This window comes from Rhipicephalus microplus, unplaced genomic scaffold, assembly GCF_043290135.1.
Source record: "Rhipicephalus microplus isolate Deutch F79 unplaced genomic scaffold, USDA_Rmic scaffold_19, whole genome shotgun sequence".
NCBI lineage: Eukaryota > Metazoa > Arthropoda > Arachnida > Ixodida > Ixodidae > Rhipicephalus > Rhipicephalus microplus.
In genome coordinates, this window is record NW_027464592.1 from 8,775,723 (window position 1) to 8,796,920 (window position 21,198).

Below are 21,198 nucleotides of genomic sequence, written 5' to 3' on the forward strand. Positions count from 1 at the left end.
AAGGATGGAGGTTCGAACCCTCCTAAAAGCGGTGTGTCTCTTTTTTTCTTTGCGCTGATACCTTTGGAAAAATGTTCTTATTGTGGTTAAAGTGGAGCATGACTACCTCCGTGACGCAATAGGCTAGCGCGTTCGGCTGATAACCAAAAGGTTGGAGGTTCGAACCCTCCCATGAGCGGTGTGTCTCTTTTTTTCTTTGCGCTGATACCTTTGGAAGAATGTTCTGATGGTGGTGAGAGTGGAAAATGACTGTCTCCATGGTGCAATTTGCTAGCGCGTTGGGCTGTTAACCAAAAGGTTGGAGGTTCAAACCCTCCTTAGAGCGGTGTGTCTCTTTTTTTTTCTTTGCGCTGATACCTTTGGAGAAATGTTCTGATGGTGGTGAGGGTAGCGCACGACTGTTTCCGTTGCAGAATCAGCTAGCGCGATCAACTGTTATCCAAAAGGTTGGAGGTTCGAGCCCTCCCGAGTGCGGTGTGTCTCTTTTTTTTTTCTTTCCGCTGATAGCTTTGGAGAAATGTTCTAACGGTGGTGAGAGTGGAGCACGACTGTCTCGGTGGCGCAATCTGCTAGTGCGTCGGCTGTTAACCAAAAGGTTGGAGATTCGAGCCCTCCCATGAGCGGTGTGTCGCTTTTTTTTCTTTGCACTGATATCTTTGTAGAAGTGTTCTGACCGTGGTGAGAGTGGAGCACGACTGTCTCCGTGGCGCAATCGGCTAGCGTGTTCGGCTGTTAACCAAAAGGTTGGAGGTTCGAGCCCTCCCGAAAGCGGTGTGTCTCTTTTTTCTTTGCGCTGACAGCTATGGAGAAATGTTCCGACAGTGTTGAGGGTGGAGCACGACTGTCTCCGTGGCGCAACTGCTAGTAAGTTGGCTTTTAAGCAAAAGGTTGGAGGTTCGAGCCCTCCCAGGAGCAGTGTGTCGCTTTTTTTCTTTGCGCTGATAGCCTTGGAGAAACGTTCTGACTGTGGTGAGAGTGGAGCACGACTGTCTCTGTTGCGCAATTGGCTAGCGCGTTGGGCTGTTAACGAAAAGGTTGGAGGTTCGAACCCTCTCACGAGCGGTGTGTCGCTTTTTTTTCTTTGCACTGATATCTTTGGAGAAGTGTTCTGACCGTGGTGAGAGTGGAGCACAACTGTCTACGTGGGACGATTGGCTAGCGCGTTGGTCTGTTAACCAAAAGGATGGAGGTTCGAACCCTCCCAAAAGCGGTGTGTCTCTTTTTTCCTTTGCGCTGATACCTTTGGAAAAATGTTCTGATTGCGGTGAAAGTGGAGCATGACTACCTCCGTGACGCAATTGGCTAGCGCGTTCGGCTGATAACCAAAAGGTTGGAGGTTCGAGCCCTCCCGAGAGCGGTGTGTCTCTTTTTTCTTTGCGCTGACTGCTATGGAGAAATGTTCCGACAGTGGTGAGAGTGAAGCACGACTGTCTCCGTGGCGCAACTGCTAGTGCGTCGGCTGTTAAGCAAAAGGTTGGAGGTTCGAGCCCTCCCAGGAGCAGTGTGTCGCTTTTTTTCTTTGCGCTGATAGCCTTGGAGAAACGTTCTGACGGTGGTGAGAGTGGAGCACGACTGTCTTTGTGGCGCAATCTGCTAGTGCGTCGGCTGTTAACCAAAAGGTTGGAGATTCGAGCCCTCCCATGAGCGGTGTCTCTCTTTTTTTTTTGCTCTGATACCTTTGGAAAAATGTTCTGATGGAGGTGAGAGTAGAGCACGACTACCTCCATGATGCAATTGGCTAGCGCGTTCGGCTGTTAACCAAAAGGTTGGAGGTTCGAGCCCTCCCGAGAGCGGTGTGTCTCTTTTTTTTCTTTGCGCTGATAGCTTTGGAGAAATGTTCTGATGGTGGTGAGAGTGGAGCACGACTACTTCCGTGATGCAATTGGCTAGCGCGTTCGGCTGTTAATCAAAATGTTGGAAGTTCGAGCCCTCCCGAGAGCGGTGTGTCTCTTTTTTTTTTCTTTGCGCTGATAGCTTTGGAAAAATGCTCTGATGGTGGTGAGAGTGGAGCGCGACTACCTCCGTGACGCAATTGGCTAGCGCGTTCGGCTGTTGACCAAAAGTTTGGAGGTTCGAGCCCTCCCGAGAGCGGTGTGTCTCTTTTTTTTTCTTTGCGCTGATAGCTTTGGAGAAATGTTCCGACGATGGTAAAAGTGGAGCAAGGCTGTCTCCGTGGCGCAATCTGCTAGTGCGTCGGCTGTTAACCAAAAGGTTGGAGGATCAAGCCCTCCCATGAGCGGTTTGCCGCTTTATTTTCTTTGCACTGATATCTTTGTAGAAGTGTTCTGACCGTGGTGAGAGTGGAGCACGACTGTGTCCGTGGCGCAATTGGTTAGCGCGTTCGGCTGTTAACCAAAAGGTTGGAGGTTCGAGCCCTCCCCCGAGCGGTGTGTCGCTTTTTTTTCTTTGCACCTATATCTTTGGAGAAGTGTTCTGACCGTGGTGAGAGTGAAGCACGACTGTCTCCGTGGGCCGATTGGCTGGCGCGTTCGGCTGATAACCAAAAGGTTGGAGGTTCGAGCCCTCCCGAGAGCAGCGTTTCTCTTTTTTCTTTGCGCTGACAGCTATGGAGAAATGTTCCGACAGTGGTGAGAGTGGAGCACGACTGTCTCCGTGGCACAATCTGCTAGTTCGTCGGCCGTTAATCAAAAGGTTGGAGGTTTGAGCCCTCCCCGGGAGCAGCGTGTCGCTTTTTTTCTTTGCGCTGATAGCTTTGGAGAAACGTTCTGATGGTGGTGAGAGTGGACCGCGGTTGGGTCCGTGGTGCAATGGCTAGCGCGATCGGCTGTTAACCAAAAGGTTGGAGGTTCTAGCCCTCCTATGAGCGGTGTTTACTTTTTTTCTTTGCACTGATATCTTTGAAGAAGTGTTCTGACTGTCGTGAGAGTGGAGCAGGACTGTCTCTGGGGCGCAATTGGCTAGCGCGTTAAGCTATTAACCATAAGGTTGGAGGTTCGAACCCTCCCATGAGCGGTGTGTCTCTTTTTTTCTTTGCGCTGATACCTTCGGAAAAATGTTCTGATCGTGGTGAGAGTGGAAAACGACTGTCTCCATGGTGCAATTAGCTAGCGCGTTGGGCTGTTAACCAAAAGGTTGGAGGTTCAAACCCTCCCATGAGCAGTGTGCCGCTTTTATTTCTTTGCACTGATATCTTTGTAGAAGTGTTCTGACCGTGGTGAGAGTGGAGCACGACTGTGTCCGTGGCGCAATTGGTTAGCGCGTTCGGCTGTTAACCAAAAGGTTGGAGGTTCGAGCCCTCCCCCGAGCGGTGTGTCTCTTTTTTTCTTTGCGCTGATACATTTGGAAAAATGTTCTGATGGTGGTGAGAGTGGAGCACGACTACCTCCGTGACGCAATTGGCTAGCGCGTTCGGCTGTTGACCAAAAGTTTGGAGGTTCGAGCCCTCCCAAGAGCGGTGTGTCTCTTTATTTTCTTTGCGCTGATAGCTTTGGAGAAATGTTCTGACGGTGGTAAAAGTGGAGCAAGGCTGTCTCCGTGGCGCAATCTGCTAGTGCGTCGGCTGTTAACCAAAAGGTTGGAGGTTCAAGCCCTTCCATGAGCGGTGTGCCGCTTTTTTTTTCTTTGCACTGATATCTTTGTAGAAGTGTTCTGACCGTGGTGAGAGTGGAGCACAACTGTGTCCGTGGCGCAATTGGTTAGCGCGTTCGGCTGTTAACCAAAAGGTTGGAGGTTCGAGCCCTCCCCCGAGCGGTGTGTCTCTTTTTTTCTTTGCGCTGATACCTTTGGAAAAATGTTCTGATGGTGGTGAGAGTGGAGCACGACTACCCCCTTGACGCAATTGGCTAGCGCGTTCGACTGTTGACCAAAAGTTTGGAGGTTCGAGCCCTCCCGAGAGCGGTGTGTCTCTTTTTTTTCTTTGCGCTGATAGCTTTGGAGAAATGTTCTGACGGTGGTAAAAGTGGAGCAAGGCTGTCTCCGTGGCGCAATCTGCTAGTGCGTCGGCTGTTAACCAAAAGGTTGGAGGTTCAAGCCCTCCCATGAGCGGTGTGCCGCTTTTTTTTCTTTGCACTGATATCTTTGTAGAAGTGTTCTGACCGTGGTGAGAGTGGAGCACGACTGTGTCCGTGGCGCAATTGGTTAGCGCGTTCGGCTGTTAACCTAAAGGTTGGAGGTTCGAGCCCTCCCCCGAGCGGTGTGTCGCTTTTTTTTCATTGCACTTATATCTTTGGAGAAGTGTTCTGACGGTGGTGAGAGTGGAGCACGACTGTCTCCGTGGGACGATTGGCTAGCGCGTTGGTCTGTTGACCAAAAGGATGGAGGTTCGAACCCTCCCAAAAGCGGTGTGTCTCTTTTTTTCTTTGCGCTGATACCTTTGGAAAAGTGTTCTGATTGTGGTGAAAGTGGAGCATGACTACCTCCGTGACGCAATTGGCTGGCGCGTTCGGCTGATAACCAAAAGGTTGGAGGTTCGAGCCCTCCCGAGAGCGGTGTGTCTCTTTTTTCTTTGCGCTGACAGCTATGGAAAAATGTTCCGACAGTGGTGAGAGTGGAGCACGACTGTCTCCGTGGCACAATCTGCTAGTTCGTCGGCCGTTAATCAAAAGGTTGGAGGTTTGAGCCCTCCCCTGGAGCAGCGTGTCGCTTTTTTTCTTTGCGCTGATAGCTTTGGAGAAACGTTCTGATGGTGGTGAGAGTGGACCGCGGTTGGGTCCGTGGTGCAATGGCTAGCGCGATCGGCTGTTAACCAAAAGGTTGGAGGTTCTAGCCCTCCTATGAGCGGTGTGTCACTTTTTTCTTTGCACTGATATCTTTGAAGAAGTGTTCTGGCTGTGGTGAGAGTGGAGCACGACTGTCTCTGGGGCGCAATTGGCTAGCGCGTTAAGCTATTAACCATATGGTTGGAGGTTCGAACCCTCCCATGAGCGGTGTGTCTCTTTTTTTTTGCGCTGATACCTTTGGAAAAATGTTCTTATCGTGGTGAGAGTGGAAAACGACTGTCTCCATGGTGCAATTCGCTAGCGCGTTGGGCTGTTAACCAAAAGGTTGGAGGTTCGAACCCTCCCATGAGCGGTGTGTCTCTTTTTTTCTTTGCGCTGATACATTTGTAGAAATGTTCTGATGGTGGTGAGAGTGGAGCACGACTGTCTCCGTGGCGCAATCTGCTAGTGCGTCGGCTGTTAAGCAAAAGATTTGAGGTTCGAGCCCTCCTGAGAGCGGTGTGTGTCTTTTTTTTTCTTTGCGCTGATAGCTTGGGAGAAATGTTCTGACGGCGGTGAGAGTGGCGCACGACTGTTTCCGTTGCAGAATCGGCTAGCGCGTTGGGCTGTTAACGAAGAGGTTGGAGGTTCTAACCCTCCCATGAGCGGTGTGTCTCTTTTTTTCTTTGCGCTGATACCTTTGGAAAAAAGTTCTGATGGTGGTGAGAGTGGAGCACGACTACCTCCGTGACGCAATTGGCTAGCGCGTTCGGCTGTTAACCAAAAGGTTGGAGGTTCGAGCCCTCCCGAGAGCGATGTGTCTCTTTTTTTCTTTGTGCTGATAGCTTTGGAAAAATGTTCTGATGGTGGTGAGAGTGGAGCACGACTACTTCCGTGATGCAATTGGCTAGCGCGTTCGGCTGTTAATCAAAAGGTTGGAAGTTCGAGCCCTCCCGAGAGCGGTGTGTCTCTTTTTTTTGCGCTGATAGCTTTGGAGAAATGTTCTGACGGTGGTGAGTGTGGAGCGCGACTGTCTCCGTGGCGCAGTCTGCTAGTGCGTCGGCTGTTAAGCAAAAGGTTGGAGGTTCGAGCCCTCCCGGGAGCAGTGTGTCGCTTTTTTTCTTTGCGCTGATAGCTTTGGAGAAACGTTCTGATAGTGGTGAGAGTAGAGCGCGGTTGGGTCCGTGGCGCAATCTGCTAGTGCGTCGGCTGTTAACGAAAAGGTTGGAGGTTCGAGCAATCCCCCGAGCGGTGTGTCTCTTTTTTTCTTTGCGCTGATACCTTTGGAAAAATGTTCTGATGGTGGTGTGAGTGGAGCACGACTACCTCCGTGACGCAATTGGCTAGCGCGTTCGGCTGTTGACCAAAAGTTTGGAGGTTCGAGCCCTCCCGAGAGCGGTGTGTCTCTTTTTTTTCTTTGTGCTGATACCTTTGGAGAAATGTTCTGACGGTGGTAAAAGTGGAGCAAGGCTGTCTCCGTGGCGCAATCTGCTAGTGCGCGGCTGTTAAGCAAAAGGTTGGAGGTTCGAGCCCTCCCGAGAGCGGTGTGTCTCTTTTTTTTCTTTGCGCTGATAGCTTTGGAGAAGTGTTCTGACGGTGGTGAAAGTAGAGCACGACTGTTTCCGTGGCAGAATCGGCTACCGCGATGAACTGTTATCAAAAAGGTTGGAGGTTCGAGCCCTCCCGAGAGCGGTGTGTCTTTTTTCTTGCGCTGATAGCTTTGGAGAAATGTTCTGACGGTGGTGAGAGTGGAGCAGGACTGTCTCCGTGGCTCAATCTGCTAGTGCGGCGGCTGTTAACCCAAAGGTTGGAGGTTCAAGCCCTCCCATGAGCGGTGTGCCGCTTTTTTTTGTTTGCACTGATATCTTTGTAGAAGTGTTCTGACCGTGGTGAGAGTGGAGCACGACTGTGTCCGTGGCGCAATTGGTTAGCGCGTTCGGCTGTTAACCAAAAGGTTGGAGGTTCGAGCCCTCCCCCGAGCGGTGTGTCGCTTTTTTTTCTTTGAACTGATATCTTTGGAGAAGTGTTCTGACCGTGGTGAGAGTGGAGCACGACTGTCTCCGTGGCACAATCTGCTAGTTCGTCGGCCGTTAAGCAAAAGGTTGGAGGTTTGAGCCCTCCCCGGGAGCAACGTGTCGCTTTTTTTCTTTGCGCTGATAGCTTTGGAGAAACGTTCTGATGGTGGTGAGAGTGGACCACGGTTGGGTCCGTGGTGCAATGGCTAGCGCGATCGGCTGTTAACCAAATGGTTGGAGGTTCTAGCCCTCCCATGAGCGGTGTGTCACTTTTTTTCTTTGCACTGATATCTTTGAAGAAGTGCTCTGACTGTGGTGAGAGTGGAACACGACTGTCTCTGGGGCGCAATTGGCTAGCGCGTTAGGCTATTAACCATAAGGTTGGAGGTTCGAACCCTCCCATGAGCGGTGTGTCTCTTTTTTTCTTTGCGCTGATACCTTTGGAAAAATGTTCTGATCGTGGTGAGAGTGAAAAACGACTGTCTCCACGGTGCAATTCGCTAGCGCGTTGGGCTGTTAACCAAAAGGTTGGAGGTTCGAACCCTCCTATGAGCGGTGTGTCTCTTTTTTCTTTGCGCTGATACCTTTGGAGAAATGTTCCGACAGTGGTGAGAGTGGAGCACGACTGTCTCCGTTTCGCAATCTGCTAGTCCTTCGGCTGTTAAGCAAAAGGTTGGAGGTTCGAGCCCTCCCGGGAGCAGTGTGTCGCTTTTTTTCTTTGCGCTGATAGCTTTGGAGAAACGTTCTGACGGTGGTGACAGTGGAGCGCGGTTGAGTCCGTGGTGATGTGGCTAGCGCGATCGGCTGTTAACCAAAAGGTTGGAGGTTCCAGACCTCCCATGAACGGTGTGTCGCTTTTTCTTCTTTGCACTGATATCTTTGGAGAAGTGTTCTGACCGTGGTGAGAGTGGAGCACGACTGTCTCTGTGGCGCAATCGGCTAGCGCGTTAAGCTGTTAACCATAAGGTTGAAGGTTCGAACCCTCCCATGAGCGGTGTGTCTCTTTTTTTCTTTGCGCTGTTACCTTTGGAAAAATGTTATGATGGTGGTGAGAGTGGAAAACGACTGTCTCCAAGGTGCAATTCGCTAGCGCGTTGGGCTGTTAACCAAAAGGTTGGAGGTTCGAACCCTCCCATGAGCGGTGTGTCTCTTTTTTTCTTTGCGCTGATACCTTTGAAAAAATGTTCTGATGGTGGTGAGAGTGGAGCACGACTACCTCCGTGACGCAATTGGCAAGCGGATTCGGGTGTTGACCAAAAGTTTGGAGGTTCGAGCCCTCCCGAGAGCGGTGTGTCTCTTTTTTTCTTTGCGCTGATAGCTTTGGAGAAATGTTCTGACGGTGGTGAGAGTGGAGCACGACTGTCTCCGTGGCCCAATCTGCTAGTGCGTCGGCTTTTAAGCAAAAGGTTTGAGGTTCAAGCCCTCCCATGAGCGGTGTGTCTCTTTATTTCTTTGCGCTGATACCTTTGGAAAAATGTTCTGATGGTGGTGACAGTGGAGAACGACTACCTCCATGACGCAATTGGCTAGCACGTTGGGCTGTTAACCAAAAGGTTGCAGGTTCGAACCCTCCCATGAGCGGTGTGTCTCCTTTTTTCTTTGCCCTGATACCTTTGGAAAAATGTTCTGACGGTGGTAAAAGTAGAGCACGACTACCTCCATGACGCAATTGGCTAGCGCGTTCGGTTGTTAACCAAAAGGTTGGAGGTTCGAGCCCTCCCGAAAGCGGTGTGTCTCTTTTTTCTTTGCGCTGACAGCTATGGAGAAATGTTCCGACAGTGTTGAGAGTGGAGCACGACTGTCTCTCTGGCGCAACTGCTAGTGCGTCGGCTGTTAAGCAAAAGGTTGAAGGTTCGAGCCCTCCCAGGAGCTGTGTGTCGCTTTTTTTCTTTGCGCTGATAGCTTTGGACAAACGTTCTTACGGTGGTGAGAGTGGACCGTGGTTGGGTCCGTGGTGCAATGGCAAGCGCGATCGGCTGTTAACCAAAAGGTTGGAGGTTCTAGCTCTCCCATGAGCGGTGTGTCACTTTTTTTCTTTGCACTGATATTTTGAGGAAGTGTTGTGACCGTGATGAGAGTGGAGCACGACTGTTTTGTGGGACGATTGGCTAGCGCGTTGGTCTGTTAACGAAAAGGTTGGAGGTTCGAACCCTCTCACGAGCGGTGTGTCGCTTTTTTTTCTTTGCACTGATATCTTTGGAGAAGTGTTCTGACCGTGGTGAGAGTGGAGCACAACTGTCTACGTGGGACGATTGGCTAGCGCGTTGGTCTGTTAACCAAAAGGATGGAGGTTCGAACCCTCCCAAAAGCGGTGTGTCTCTTTTTTCCTTTGCGCTGATACCTTTGGAAAAATGTTCTGATTGCGGTGAAAGTGGAGCATGACTACCTCCGTGACGCAATTGGCTAGCGCGTTCGGCTGATAACCAAAAGGTTGGAGGTTCGAGCCCTCCCGAGAGCGGTGTGTCTCTTTTTTCTTTGCGCTGACTGCTATGGAGAAATGTTCCGACAGTGGTGAGAGTGAAGCACGACTGTCTCCGTGGCGCAACTGCTAGTGCGTCGGCTGTTAAGCAAAAGGTTGGAGGTTCGAGCCCTCCCAGGAGCAGTGTGTCGCTTTTTTTCTTTGCGCTGATAGCCTTGGAGAAACGTTCTGACGGTGGTGAGAGTGGAGCACGACTGTCTTTGTGGCGCAATCTGCTAGTGCGTCGGCTGTTAACCAAAAGGTTGGAGATTCGAGCCCTCCCATGAGCGGTGTGTCTCTTTTTTTTTTGCTCTGATACCTTTGGAAAAATGTTCTGATGGAGGTGAGAGTAGAGCACGACTACCTCCATGATGCAATTGGCTAGCGCGTTCGGCTGTTAACCAAAAGGTTGGAGGTTCGAGCCCTCCCGAGAGCGGTGTGTCTCTTTTTTTTTCTTTGCGCTGATAGCTTTGGAGAAATGTTCTGATGGTGGTGAGAGTGGAGCACGACTACTTCCGTGATGCAATTGGCTAGCGCGTTCGGCTGTTAATCAAAATGTTGGAAGTTCGAGCCCTCCCGAGAGCGGTGTGTCTCTTTTTTTTTCTTTGCGCTGATAGCTTTAGAGAAATGTTCTGACGGTGGTGAGAGTGGAGCGCGACTGTCTCAGTGGCGCCGTCTGCTAGTGCGTCGGCTGTTAAGCAAAAGGTTGGAGGTTCGAGCCCTCCCGGGAGCAGTGTGTCGCTTTTTTTCTTTGCGCTGATAGCTTTGGAGAAACGTTCTGATGGTGGTGAGAGTAGAGCGCGGTTGGGTCCGTGGCGCAATCTGCTAGTGCGTCGGCTGTTAACCAAAAGGTTGGAGGTTCAAGCCCTCCCATGAGCGGTGTGCCGCTTTTTTTTCTTTGCACTGATATCTTTGTAGAAGTGTTCTGACCGTGGTGAGAGTGGAGCACGACTGTGTCCGTGACGCAATTGGTTAGCGTGTTCGGCTGTTAACCAAAAGGTTGGAGGTTCGAGCCGTACCCCGAGCGGTGTGTCTCTTTTTTTCTTCGCGCTGATACTTTTGGAAAAATGCTCTGATGGTGGTGAGAGTGGAGCACGACTACCTCCGTGACGCAATTGGCTAGCGCGTTCGGCTGTTGACCAAAAGTTTGGAGGTTCGAGCCCTCCCGAGAGCGGTGTGTCTCTTTTTTTTTCTTTGCGCTGATAGCTTTGGAGAAATGTTCCGACGATGGTAAAAGTGGAGCAAGGCTGTCTCCGTGGCGCAATCTGCTAGTGCGTCGGCTGTTAACCAAAAGGTTGGAGGATCAAGCCCTCCCATGAGCGGTTTGCCGCTTTATTTTCTTTGCACTGATATCTTTGTAGAAGTGTTCTGACCGTGGTGAGAGTGGAGCACGACTGTGTCCGTGGCGCAATTGGTTAGCGCGTTCGGCTGTTAACCAAAAGGTTGGAGGTTCGAGCCCTCCCCCGAGCGGTGTGTCGCTTTTTTTTCTTTGCACTTATATCTTTGGAGAAGTGTTCTGACCGTGGTGAGAGTGAAGCACGACTGTCTCCGTGGGCCGATTGGCTGGCGCGTTCGGCTGATAACCAAAAGGTTGGAGGTTCGAGCCCTCCCGAGAGCAGCGTTTCTCTTTTTTCTTTGCGCTGACAGCTATGGAGAAATGTTCCGACAGTGGTGAGAGTGGAGCACGACTGTCTCCGTGGCACAATCTGCTAGTTCGTCGGCCGTTAATCAAAAGGTTGGAGGTTTGAGCCCTCCCCGGGAGCAGCGTGTCGCTTTTTTTCTTTGCGCTGATAGCTTTGGAGAAACGTTCTGATGGTGGTGAGAGTGGACCGCGGTTGGGTCCGTGGTGCAATGGCTAGCGCGATCGGCTGTTAACCAAAAGGTTGGAGGTTCTAGCCCTCCTATGAGCGGTGTTTACTTTTTTTCTTTGCACTGATATCTTTGAAGAAGTGTTCTGACTGTCGTGAGAGTGGAGCACGACTGTCTCTGGGGCGCAATTGGCTAGCGCGTTAAGCTATTAACCATAAGGTTGGAGGTTCGAACCCTCCCATGAGCGGTGTGTCTCTTTTTTTCTTTGCGCTGATACCTTCGGAAAAATGTTCTGATCGTGGTGAGAGTGGAAAACGACTGTCTCCATGGTGCAATTCGCTAGCGCGTTGGGCTGTTAACCAAAAGGTTGGAGGTTCAAACCCTCCCATGAGCAGTGTGCCGCTTTTATTTCTTTGCACTGATATCTTTGTAGAAGTGTTCTGACCGTGGTGAGAGTGGAGCACGACTGTGTCCGTGGCGCAATTGGTTAGCGCGTTCGGCTGTTAACCAAAAGGTTGGAGGTTCGAGCCCTCCCCCGAGCGGTGTGTCTCTTTTTTTCTTTGCGCTGATACATTTGGAAAAATGTTCTGATGGTGGTGAGAGTGGAGCACGACTACCTCCGTGACGCAATTGGCTAGCGCGTTCGGCTGTTGACCAAAAGTTTGGAGGTTCGAGCCCTCCCAAGAGCGGTGTGTCTCTTTATTTTCTTTACGCTGATAGCTTTGGAGAAATGTTCTGACGGTGGTAAAAGTGGAGCAAGGCTGTCTCCGTGGCGCAATCTGCTAGTGCGTCGGCTGTTAACCAAAAGGTTGGAGGTTCAAGCCCTCCCATGAGCGGTGTGCCGCTTTTTTTTTCTTTGCACTGATATCTTTGTAGAAGTGTTCTGACCGTGGTGAGAGTGGAGCACGACTGTGTCCGTGGCGCAATTGGTTAGCGCGTTCGGCTGTTAACCAAAAGGTTGGAGGTTCGAGCCCTCCCCCGAGCGGTGTGTCTCTTTTTTTCTTTGCGCTGATACCTTTGTAAAAATGTTCTGATGGTGGTGAGAGTGGAGCACGACTACCCCCTTGACGCAATTGGCTAGCGCGTTCGGCTGTTGACCAAAAGTTTGGAGGTTCGAGCCCTCCCGAGAGCGGTGTGTCTCTTTTTTTTCTTTGCGCTGATAGCTTTGGAGAAATGTTCTGACGGTGGTAAAAGTGGAGCAAGGCTGTCTCCGTGGCGCAATCTGCTAGTGCGTCGGCTGTTAACCAAAAGGTTGGAGGTTCAAGCCCTCCCATGAGCGGTGTGCCGCTTTTTTTTCTTTGCACTGATATCTTTGTAGAAGTGTTCTGACCGTGGTGAGAGTGGAGCACGACTGTGTCCGTGGCGCAATTGGTTAGCGCGTTCGGCTGTTAACCTAAAGGTTGGAGGTTCGAGCCCTCCCCCGAGCGGTGTGTCGCTTTTTTTTCTTTGCACTTATATCTTTGGAGAAGTGTTCTGACGGTGGTGAGAGTGGAGCACGACTGTCTCCGTGGGACGATTGGCTAGCGCGTTGGTCTGTTGACCAAAAGGATGGAGGTTCGAACCCTCCCAAAAGCGGTGTGTCTCTTTTTTTCTTTGCGCTGATACCTTTGGAAAAGTGTTCTGATTGTGGTGAAAGTGGAGCATGACTACCTCCGTGACGCAATTGGCTGGCGCGTTCGGCTGATAACCAAAAGGTTGGAGGTTCGAGCCCTCCCGAGAGCGGTGTGTCTCTTTTTTCTTTGCGCTGACAGCTATGGAGAAATGTTCCGACAGTGGTGAGAGTGGAGCACGACTGTCTCCGTGGCACAATCTGCTAGTTCGTCGGCCGTTAATCAAAAGGTTGGAGGTTTGAGCCCTCCCCTGGAGCAGCGTGTCGCTTTTTTTCTTTGCGCTGATAGCTTTGGAGAAACGTTCTGATGGTGGTGAGAGTGGACCGCGGTTGGGTCCGTGGTGCAATGGCTAGCGCGATCGGCTGTTAACCAAAAGGTTGGAGGTTCTAGCCCTCCTATGAGCGGTGTGTCACTTTTTTCTTTGCACTGATATCTTTGAAGAAGTGTTCTGGCTGTGGTGAGAGTGGAGCACGACTGTCTCTGGGGCGCAATTGGCTAGCGCGTTAAGCTATTAACCATATGGTTGGAGGTTCGAACCCTCCCATGAGCGGTGTGTCTCTTTTTTTTGCGCTGATACCTTTGGAAAAATGTTCTTATCGTGGTGAGAGTGGAAAACGACTGTCTCCATGGTGCAATTCGCTAGCGCGTTGGGCTGTTAACCAAAAGGTTGGAGGTTCGAACCCTCCCATGAGCGGTGTGTCTCTTTTTTTCTTTGCGCTGATACATTTGTAGAAATGTTCTGATGGTGGTGAGAGTGGAGCACGACTGTCTCCGTGGCGCAATCTGCTAGTGCGTCGGCTGTTAAGCAAAAGATTTGAGGTTCGAGCCCTCCTGAGAGCGGTGTGTCTCTTTTTTTTTCTTTGCGCTGATAGCTTGGGAGAAATGTTCTGACGGCGGTGAGAGTGGCGCACGACTGTTTCCGTTGCAGAATCGGCTAGCGCGTTGGGCTGTTAACGAAGAGGTTGGAGGTTCTAACCCTCCCATGAGCGGTGTGTCTCTTTTTTTCTTTGCGCTGATACCTTTGGAAAAAAGTTCTGATGGTGGTGAGAGTGGAGCACGACTACCTCCGTGAAGCAATTGGCTAGCGCGTTCGGCTGTTAACCAAAAGGTTGGAGGTTCGAGCACTCCCGAGAGCGATGTGTCTCTTTTTTTCTTTGTGCTGATAGCTTTGGAGAAATGTTCTGATGGTGGTGAGAGTGGAGCACGACTACTTCCGTGATGCAATTGGCTAGCGCGTTCGGCTGTTAATCAAAAGGTTGGAAGTTCGAGCCCTCCCGAGAGCGGTGTGTCTCTTTTTTTGCGCTGATAGCTTTGGAGAAATGTTCTGACGGTGGTGAGAGTGGAGCGCGACTGTCTCCGTGGCGCAGTCTGCTAGTGCGTCGGCTGTTAAGCAAAAGGTTGGAGGTTCGAGCCCTCCCGGGAGCAGTGTGTCGCTTTTTTTCTTTGCGCTGATAGCTTTGGAGAAACGTTCTGATAGTGGTGAGAGTAGAGCGCGGTTGGGTCCGTGGCGCAATCTGCTAGTGCGTCGGCTGTTAACGAAAAGGTTGGAGGTTCGAGCAATCCCCCGAGCGGTGTGTCTCTTTTTTTCTTTGCGCTGATACCTTTGGAAAAATGTTCTGATGGTGGTGTGAGTGGAGCACGACTACCTCCGTGACGCAATTGGCTAGCGCGTTCGGCTGTTGACCAAAAGTTTGGAGGTTCGAGCCCTCCCGAGAGCGGTGTGTCTCTTTTTTTTCTTTGCGCTGATACCTTTGGAGAAATGTTCTGACGGTGGTAAAAGTGGAGCAAGGCTGTCTCCGTGGCGCAATCTGCTAGTGCGCGGCTGTTAAGCATAAGGTTGGAGGTTCGAGCCCTCCCGAGAGCGGTGTGTCTCTTTTTTTTCTTTGCGCTGATAGCTTTGGAGAAGTGTTCTGACGGTGGTGAAAGTAGAGCACGACTGTTTCCGTGGCAGAATCGCCTACCGCGATGAACTGTTATCAAAAAGGTTGGAGGTTCGAGCCCTCCCGAGAGCGGTGTGTCTTTTTTCTTGCGCTGATAGCTTTGGAGAAATGTTCTGACGGTGGTGAGAGTGGAGCAGGACTGTCTCCGTGGCTCAATCTGCTAGTGCGGCGGCTGTTAACCCAAAGGTTGGAGGTTCAAGCCCTCCCATGAGCGGTGTGCCGCTTTTTTTCTTTGCGCTGATAGCTTTGGAGAAACGTTCTGATGGTGGTGAGAGTGGACCACGGTTGGGTCCGTGGTGCAATGGCTAGCGCGATCGGCTGTTAACCAAATGGTTGGAGGTTCTAGCCCTCCCATGAGCGGTGTGTCACTTTTTTTCTTTGCACTGATATCTTTGAAGAAGTGCTCTGACTGTGGTGAGAGTGGAACACGACTGTCTCTGGGGCGCAATTGGCTAGCGCGTTAGGCTATTAACCATAAGGTTGGAGGTTCGAACCCTCCCATGAGCGGTGTGTCTCTTTTTTTCTTTGCGCTGATACCTTTGGAAAAATGTTCTGATCGTGGTGAGAGTGAAAAACGACTGTCTCCACGGTGCAATTCGCTAGCGCGTTGGGCTGTTAACCAAAAGGTTGGAGGTTCGAAACCTCCTATGAGCGGTGTGTCTCTTTTTTCTTTGCGCTGATACCTTTGGAGAAATGTTCCGACAGTGGTGAGAGTGGAGCACGACTGTCTCCGTTTCGCAATCTGCTAGTCCTTCGGTTGTTAAGCAAAAGGTTGGAGGTTCGAGCCCTCCCGGGAGCAGTGTGTCGCTTTTTTTCTTTGCGCTGATAGCTTTGGAGAAACGTTCTGACGGTGGTGACAGTGGAGCGCGGTTGAGTCCGTGGTGATGTGGCTAGCGCGATCGGCTGTTAACCAAAAGGTTGGAGGTTCCAGACCTCCCATGAACGGTGTGTCGCTTTTTCTTCTTTGCACTGATATCTTTGGAGAAGTGTTCTGACCGTGGTGAGAGTGGAGCACGACTGTCTCTGTGGCGCAATCGGCTAGCGCGTTAAGCTGTTAACCATAAGGTTGGAGGTTCGAACCCTCCCATGAGCGGTGTGCCTCTTTTTTTCTTTGCGCTGTTACCTTTGGAAAAATGTTATGATGGTGGTGAGAGTGGAAAACGACTGTCTCCAAGGTGCAATTCGCTAGCGCGTTGGGCTGTTAACCAAAAGGTTGGAGGTTCGAACCCTCCCATGAGCGGTGTGTCTCTTTTTTTCTTTGCGCTGATACCTTTGAAAAAATGTTCTGATGGTGGTGAGAGTGGAGCACGACTACCTCCGTGACGCAATTGGCAAGCGGATTCGGGTGTTGACCAAAAGTTTGGAGGTTCGAGCCCTCCCGAGAGCGGTGTGTCTCTTTTTTTCTTTGCGCTGATAGCTTTGGAGAAATGTTCTGACGGTGGTGAGAGTGGAGCACGACTGTCTCCGTGGCCCAATCTGCTAGTGCGTCGGCTTTTAAGCAAAAGGTTTGAGGTTCAAGCCCTCCCATGAGCGGTGTGTCTCTTTATTTCTTTGCGCTGATACCTTTGGAAAAATGTTCTGATGGTGGTGACAGTGGAGAACGACTACCTCCATGACGCAATTGGCTAGCACGTTGGGCTGTTAACCAAAAGGTTGCAGGTTCGAACCCTCCCATGAGCGGTGTGTCTCCTTTTTTCTTTGCCCTGATACCTTTGGAAAAATGTTCTGACGGTGGTAAAAGTAGAGCACGACTACCTCCATGACGCAATTGGCTAGCGCGTTCGGTTGTTAACCAAAAGGTTTGAGGTTCGAGCCCTCCCGAAAGCGGTGTGTCTCTTTTTTCTTTGCGCTGACAGCTATGGAGAAATGTTCCGACAGTGTTGAGAGTGGAGCACGACTGTCTCTCTGGCGCAACTGCTAGTGCGTCGGCTGTTAAGCAAAAGGTTGAAGGTTCGAGCCCTCCCAGGAGCTGTGTGTCGCTTTTTTTCTTTGCGCTGATAGCTTTGGACAAACGTTCTTACGGTGGTGAGAGTGGACCGTGGTTGGGTCCGTGGTGCAATGGCAAGCGCGATCGGCTGTTAACCAAAAGGTTGGAGGTTCTAGCTCTCCCATGAGCGGTGTGTCACTTTTTTTCTTTGCACTGATATTTTGAGGAAGTGTTGTGACCGTGATGAGAGTGGAGCACGACTGTTTTGTGGGACGATTGGCTAGCGCGTTGGTCTGTTAACCAAAAGGCTGGAGGTTTGAACCCTCCCATGAGCGGTGTGTTTTTTTTTCTTTGCGCTGATAGCTTTGGAAAAATGTTCTGTTGGTGGTGAGAGTGGAGCACGACTACCTCCGTGACGCAATTGGCTATCGGGTTCGGCTGCTAATCAAAAGGTTTGAGGTTCGAGCCCTCCCATGAGCGGTGTGTCGCTTTTTTTCTTTGCACTGATATCTTTGGAGAAGTAATCTGACCATAGTGAGAGTGGAGCACGACTGTCTCCGTGGCGCAATCTGCTAGTGCGTCGGCTGTTATCCAAAAGGTTGGAGGTTCGAGCCCTCCCATGAGCGGTGTGTCGCTTTTTTTTTCTTTGCACTGATATCTTTGTAGAAGTGTTCTGACCGTGGTGAGAGTGGAGCACAACTGTCTCCATGGCGCAATTGGCTAGCGCGTTCGGCTGTTAACCAAAAGGTTGGAGGTTCGAGCCCTCCCGCGAGGGGTGTGCCGCTTTTTTTTCTTTGCACTGATATCTTTGGAGAAGTGTTCTGACCGTGGTGAGAGTGGAACACGACTGTCTCCGTGGGACGATTGGCGAGCGCGTTGGTCTGTTAACCAAAAGGATGGAGGTTCGAACCCTCCCAAAAGCGGTGTGTCTCTTTTTTTCTTTGCGCTGATACCTTTGGAAAATTTTCTGATTGTGGTGAAAGTGGAGCATGACTACCTCCGTGACGCAATTGGCTAGCGCGTTCGGCTGATAACCAAAAGGTCGGAGGTTCGAGCCCTTCCGAGAGCGGTGTGTCCCTTTTTTCTTTGCGCTGACAGCTATGGAGAAATGTTCCGACAGTGGTGAGAGTGGAGCACGACTGTCTCCGTGGCTCAATCTGCTAGTTCGTCGGCTGTTAAGCAAAAGTTTGGAGGTTCGAGCCCTCCCCGGGAGCAGCGTGTCGCTTTTTTTCTTTGCGCTGATAGCTTTGCAGAAACGTTCATACGGTGGTGAGAGTGGACCGCGGTTGGGTCCGTGTTGCAATGGCTAGCGCGATCGGCTGTTAACCAAAACGTTGGAGGTTCTAGCCCTCCCATGAGCGGTGTGTCACTTATTTTCTTTGGACTGATATCTTTGAAGAAGTGTTGTGACCGTGATAAGAGTGGAGCAGGAAGTGTCTCCATGGCGCAATTGGCTATCGCGTTGGGCTGTTAACGAAGAGGTTGGAGGTTCGAATCCTCCCATGAGCGGTGTGTCTCTTTTTTTCTTTGCGCTTATACCTTTGGAAAAAAGTTCTGATGGTGGTGAGAGTGGAGCACGACTACCTCCGTGACGCAATTGGCTAGCGCGTTCGGCTGTTGACCAAAAGTTTGGAGGTTCGAGCCATCCCGAGAGCGGTGTGTCTCTTTTTTTTCTTTGCGCTGATAGCTTTGGAGAAATGTTCTGACGGTGGTAAAAGTGGAGCAAGGCTGTCTCCGTGGCGCAATCTGCTAGTGCGTCGGCTGTTATCCAAAAGGTTTGAGGTTCGAGCCTTCCAATGAGCGGTGTGTCGCTTTTTTTTCTTTGCACTGATATCTTTGGAGAAGTGTTCTGACCATGGTGAGAGTGGAGCACGAACTGTCTCCGTGGCGCTATTGGCTAGCGCGTTGGGCTGATAAGCAAAAGGCTGGAGGTTCAAACCCTCCACTGAGCGGTGTGTCTCTTTTTTTCTTTGCGCTGATACCTTTGGAAAAATGTTCTGACGGTGGTGAGAGTGGAGCACGACTACCTCCGTGACGCAATTGGCTAGCTTGTTCGGCTGTTCACCGAAAGGTTGGAGGTTCGAGCCCTCCCGGGAGCAGTGTGTCGCTTTTTTTCTTTGCGCTGATAGCTTTGGAGAAACGTTCTGACGGTGGTGACAGTGGAGCGCGGTTGGGTCCGTGGTGATGTGGCTAGCGCGATCGGCTGTTAACCAAAAGGTTGGAGGTTCCAGACCTCCCAAGAGCGGTGTGTCGCTTTTTCTTCTTTGCACTGATATCTTTGGAGAAGTGTTCTGACCGTGGTGAGAGTGGAGCACGACTGTCTCCAAGGTGCAATTCGCTAGCACGTTGGGCTGTTAAACAAAAGGTTGGAGGTTCGAACCCTCCTATGAGCGGTGTGTCTCTTTTTTTCTTTGCGCTGATACCTTTGAAAAAATGTTCTGGTGGTGGTGAGAGTGGAGCACGACTACCTCCGTGACGCAATTGGCTAGCGCATTCGGGTGTTGACCAAAAGTTTGGAGGTTCGAGCCCTCCCGAGAGCGGTGTGTCTCTTTTTTTCTTTGCGCTGATAGTTTTGGAGAAATGTTCTGACGGTGGTGAGAGTGGAGCACGACTGTCTCCGTGGCGCAATCTGCTAGTGCGTCGGCTTTTAAGCAAAAGGTTTGAGGTTCAAGCCCTCCTGAGAGCGGTGTGTCTCTTTTTTTTCTTTGCGCTGATAGCTTTGAAAAAATGTTCTGACGGTGGTGAGAGTGGCGCACGACTGTTTCCGTTGCAGAATCGCCTAGCGCGATCAACTGTTATCCAAAAGGTTGGAGGTTCGAGCCCTCCCGAGAGCGGTGTGTCTCTTTTTTTTCCTTCCGCTGATAGCTTTGGAGAAATGTTCTAACGGTGGTGAGAGTGGAGCACGACTGTCTCCGTGGCGCAATCTGCTAGTGCGTCGGCTGTTAACCAAAAGGTTGGAGATTCGAGCCCTCCCATGAGCAGTGTGTCGCTTTTTTTTTGCACTGATATCTTTGTAGATGTGTTCTGACCGTGGTGAGAGTGGAGCACGACTGTCTCCGTGGCGCAATTGGCTAGCGCGTTGGGCTGTTAACGAAAAGGTAGGAGGTTCGAACCCTCCCTTGAGCGGTGTGTCTCTTTTTTTCTTTGCGCTGATACCTTTGGAAAAATGTTCTGATGGTGGTGAGAGTGGAGAACGACTACCTCCATGACGCAATTGGCTAGCGCGTTGGGCTGTTAACCAAAAGGTTGCAGGTTCGAACCCTCCCATGAGCGGTGTGTCTCCTTTTTTGTTTGCGCTGATACCTTTGGAAAAATGTTCTGATGGTGGTGAGAGTAGAGCACGACTACCTCCATGAAGCAATTGGCTAGCGCGTTCGGCTGTTAACCAAAAGGTTGGAGGTTCGAGCCCTCCCGAAAGCGGTGTGTCTCTTTTTTCTTTGCGCTGACAGCTATGGAGAAATGTTCCGACAGTGTTGAGAGTGGAGCACGACTGTCTCCGTGGTGCAATGGCTAGCGCGATCGGCTGTTAACCAAGAGGTTGGAGGTTCTAGCCCTCCCTTGAGTGGTGTGTCACTTTTTTTCTTTGCACTGATATCTTTGAGGAAGTGTCGTGACCGTGATGAGAGTGGAGCACGACTGTTTTGTGGGACGATAGGCTAGCGCGTTGATCTGTTAACCAAAAGGATGGAGGTTTGAACCCTCCCATGAGCGGTGTGTTTTTTTTCTTTGCGCTGATAGCTTTGGAAAAATGTTCTGTTGGTGGTGAGAGTGGAGCACGACTACCTCCGTGACGCAATTGGCTAGCTCGTTCGGCTGTTCACCGAAAGGTTGGAGGTTCAAGCCCTCCCATGAGCAGTGTGTCTCTTTTTTTCTTTGCGCTAATACCTTTGGAAAATTGTTCTGATGGTGGTGAGAGTAGAGCACGACTACCTCCGTGACGCAATTGGCTATCGCGTTCGGCTGCTAACCAAAAGGTTGGAGGTTCGAGTCCTCCCATGAGCGGTGTGTCGCTTTTTTTCTTTGCACTGATATCTTTGGAGAAGTGTTCTGACCGTAGTGAGAGTGGAGCACGACTGTCTCCGTGGCGCAATCAGCTAGTGCTTCGGCTGTTAACCAAAAGGTTGGAGGTTCTAGCCCTCCCATGAGCGGTGTGTCACTTTTTTTCTTTGCACTGATATCTTTGAAGAAGTGTTGTGACCGTGATGAGAGTGAAGCAGGAACTGTCTCCATGGCGCAATTGGCTAGCGCGTTGGGCTGTTAACCAAAAGGCTGGACGTTCGAACCCTCCCATGAGCGGTGTGTCTCTTTTTTTCTTTGCGCTGATACCTTTGGAAAAATGTTCTGATGGTGGTGAGATGAGAGCACGACTACCTCCATGACGCAATTGGCTAGCGCGTTCGGCTGTTAACAAAATGGTTGGAGGTTCGAGCCCTCCCAGGAGCGGTGTGTCTCCTTTTTCTTTGCGCTGACAGCTACGGAGAAATGTTCCGACAGTGTTGAGAGCGGAGCACGACTGCCTCCGTGGCGCAACGGCAAGTGCGTCGGCTGTTAGGCAAAAGGTTGGAGGTTCGAGCCCTCCCAGGAGCAGTGTGTCGCTTTTTTTATTTGCGCTGATAGCCTTGGAGAAGCGTTCTGAGGGTGGTGAGAGTGGAGCACGACTGTCTCTGTTGCGCAATTGGCTAGCGCGTTGGGCTGTTAACAAAAACGTTGGAGGTTCGAACCCTCCCATTAGCGGTGTGTCTCTTTTTTTCTTTGCACTGATATCTTTGGAGAAGTGTTCT